Here is a 4128-nt window from a genome sequence, read left to right on the forward strand (position 1 = left end):
ATATATAGTCTTTTTAAATGCTTCTCTGAGAAAATGACAAAAAAAAAAGCGTGTTTTCAATTTGTTGAAACAATGGAAAAGTTTATAAAGAACCCTGGACACTTTGTAGATAAAAGCTTGTCTGTTGGTGCTTTAAAATGTTTAATAAATGGTAGCATTGCAGACAGCCAAGCGTTGTCCATCGCATGTTGCCATGGATACGGTTAAATTTAGTCACTTCTCAATAGCAGCATTAACAATCACAGAAGGATTAAGTCAACAAAGAAAAAAATATATATAGTTTAAAGAGATAAAAATGTGGTTGATTCTATTACTGTAGTTGCTTAGCCCTTGGTCACTTGACTGGCAAGACCTGATGTAATATGATCCAATCAAACCTAACTTGCAATTTGAGTCAGACATGATGTGACCCTGACTGCATTATTGGATGGGACCCTTATTATTAAGATATTAAAGATGTGATATAAGGAACATTTAGCTGCTATGTCTAACAGGTTGAGTAACCATGTAGAGGCTTCTTCACTGCTGCTGCTGCTGTTGTAGATTTTTCGTTGTGTTATTGTATCCACAACATGTGACTATTACAATCAATCAAAGGAGACTTTTAGAACTCAGCATGGCCGAGACAGTGTCAATTGATTGACTGAAAGAGTCGGAGTTGGTTGACATTTGTATTATTTGCTTATCTTTCTATTATTCTTTTCCCTGCTGCCAGGCTCTGCCACTAACTGCAGTCAATGATGATGATGATGACGATGACGATGACGATGACGATGATGATGATGATGATGATGATGATTGTCTGCTGGGAATTCATAGATGCTACTGCCAGAAATGTGGTTGGTACAAATAAATGGAAAAACTTAATTTTCAGAGTCATGACACACATGATGGTGATGGTGATGGTGATGGTGATGATGACGATGATGATGATGATGATAATAACAAGAGCACTCAGAGAGTGCAAACCTCTGCCAAGGCAACACCAACGTCCTCTCAACAATTAGTCCAGGAAGGATTTTTAAAATGAGAATATCTGAAGTAAACTCGATTGCTCTCAAAAACGAGAATACTAAAAATGAATCCGACCACTCTCAAAAATTAAGTAAAAAAACTGGAAAAATAATCAAGAACCCTTGTCCAGTACCGGATTGATCCCAAAATATAATCATTCCGTGCCAGTCATGAGGCCAAACAACCCTGAAAGTTTCATCCGAATACATCCAGCAGTTCTTGAAATATCTTGTCCACAGACAAACAAACAAATGCAACTGAAAACAATACCTCTGCCTTAGCGAAGGTGGAGGTAATAATGAGTCTATTTCTTCAACTCAAATTGTTTTGATGCATCATGACACATTTTATGCCTTGCAGATTAATCAAGCAATGACTACCCCAATATGTCAAGTTAATCTGAAGAGACTTTAGTGGTTGCTTCAACTTATCCCTAAGGATGGGTCTTCCCTACCACGGTATTTCCTCTACTTGTTGGCCATACAAAGGAATTTCTGGAATGCGGTTGCCTTTCATTCGAACAACATATCCTACCCATCGGCACTGAATTCTCAGCAGTATGCTTTTGGTACTGTTTCTACTATAGACATAAGGCCTGAAATGTAGTGGGAGGCGGGAGGATAGAGGATTTTATTAACCCCAGTATGCAACCGGTACTTATTTTATTGATTCTGAAAGGATGAAAGGCAAAGTCAACCTCGGTGGAATTTGAACACAGAACATAAAAATGGAGGAAATGTTGCTGAGAATTTTGTCTGGTGTGGTAGAGCCATCAACACACAAGACAAAATGGCAAATGATGATGACGATGACAATGATAATAATAATAATAATGTAGGAACTGAAAACAGAAACAAATCTCATATTAATAGTAAGAAACACCTTGGTAATGACCTAAAAAAAAAAACAACAATGGAGACAAAAACATAACAAGAACTTGTGACATAAATCCGCAGAGAACAGATGAGAATTGTTAGAACTACAAGGCACTGTTTATGGTAACTACAATGTCACACACACACACGCTGTGTTGTTGATTATCTCCAAATCGTCTCTGATTCATATAGTCTGTGATCAAAGTCATTCCAGCTGTGAACATCTTGATTATTTTCCGGGGGTATTAGTGTCCCCTGGACAATATCATTCAATGTGTGTTTGTGTGTGTTTGTTTTTTAAGATGGTAGGGTATAGTTTGAGGGAACACTGGGCACTATTTCTAGTAAGTTGAGCAATTACATAAAAACTTCCTCAATGGCTTACAACAAAATAGTTACCGTGTCTTATTTTCAACCCAGAAACTTAACTCACAAATAATCCATGCCGACTGGCTGTAATATAGATTTAATTAGTAGCTGCAACTCTATATTATCATAAAAAGAAAGCTGCTAGTTAATTAGTTGTGAGTATGTAAGTTTTACTAAAAGAAAGCAATTATTAAAGTCTACACTATTTAGATAATTCTTATAAATTCCAATTTCACTGTTTCCTTAAAACGCTGTCTCTCTTTCCATCTCTTTCTTTACTGCCTCTATTTCTATCAGTTTGTCCATTTCTCTATCCTCATAACTTTCTCTTTCACTTTTTTCCTCATTTAGTTTTATTTTTTTAATGTCTTTCTCCCTTTAGTCTTTTTCGTCTCTCTCTTTGTACCCTTTCTCCTCTTATTTAATTTAAAGCTGTTCTTCTTTACCCTGCACACTTGTTACTTTTTACCATTTTATCCTTTGCAACACTGTCTACCTGTCTGTCTGTCTTTCTCTCTCTCACCTTTATTCAGTTATTTTAATTAAACGTAAGTGACTACAAAATTTTTGAGATACTTTGAGAATATTTGTGAACATTCTTACACCCTATTTATATCAAAATTACTCGGAAATTTTTCATTACCAGTTCCATATATATATATTGGTAGATATGCACATGGCAACAGCTTCATACAAATATGAGATAACACCTGCAGAAAACAGTCTGGGAGTGATTCTGCTATGAACTGAAAACAGCTCAAGCAATGACAACTGTTTCACAGTGATGAGTTTACCATCACTTATGACTTTAACCTTTTTGTTACCATATTTCTGTTGAGATGCTCTGTGTTTCTTTCAATTAATTTTGAATATAATAAAGAATTTAGTAAAATAACTAAGTTATCATTCAACTAGTGTTAGGAACATAAATTGTGACCAAGATTTGGTGGAAGATTTTAATTCAAAACTTATGAAAACAAGACATTTGTACTCAGAGCTAGAGCCGGTTCCAGCCGGTTTGGTAACGAAAGGGTTAAACTGGAAGGGTTCTATCAAACTAACTAGCCAAGCTTACCCCTATCCTTATACCCTTTATCTTTCCTCCAATCACCCACCCACCTACTCATGGCAGGAAACAGTGTCTTCAGGACACGGTTAGTGATCATACATCTTTAGTATGTCCACAGTTGATTAGAATAATAATTAGTTGTTTTAATACAAGGAGTGAGACAACCCTGCCCACTAAATTAAATAGATTAAGAACCTCTCCTTGAAAAATGCATTTTTTTGAAAAGCTTTTTTCGGATTTTAGATGCTGGAGATTACAAATATGCAAAAAAAAATATCTTTTTAAAATTTCACCCCTTCCCCCCAATTTAAATTTTTGATTTTGTTTACTTTAAAATGAATTGACGAACATATGTAAATTAAAATTAAATATAGACAAAAACATTAAAATGAAAAGAATTTGCATTTTACTTGTGTTTGCCTTAAATAATAATTAAATGTAAATTAAATATACACCATTTTATGAGAAACAAACATTAATATTTAATAATTAATGTTATAAAGTTTAATAAGGGGTTCAAATTTCACCCCCTCCCCCAATTTTAAATTTTGAACTTTTTCATCCATTTATTTATCTGTCTATCTATTTATCCCTGTCCGTTTATTCATAAGATATATTTGTGAACTAAATGTGGCAGTCCTATAGAGGACGGTGTTACTGTTGTTTTTAGCGCCGGGAAGACACATCTATCTAATCTCTTTATACACATATCTATATGCTTATTGAATTTAAAATTTTGAAAATGTGCTTTCCTGCATATTCGGAGTTTGTCATCAAAAACACGGGGAAAAAAAAATAATT

General features: G+C 34.5%; 1 protein-coding gene across 4 annotated transcripts in view; it reads right to left on the reverse strand.

Annotated features, from left to right (window-relative positions):
• The window catches only part of LOC106869147 (5'-AMP-activated protein kinase subunit gamma-1), a 486366-nt gene that overhangs the window by 124703 nt on the left and 357535 nt on the right, over positions 1 to 4128 (reverse strand). The window lies entirely within an intron of this gene.

Source organism: Octopus bimaculoides, chromosome 9 (assembly GCF_001194135.2).
Source record: "Octopus bimaculoides isolate UCB-OBI-ISO-001 chromosome 9, ASM119413v2, whole genome shotgun sequence".
In the NCBI taxonomy this organism is placed as follows: Eukaryota; Metazoa; Mollusca; class Cephalopoda; order Octopoda; family Octopodidae; genus Octopus; species Octopus bimaculoides.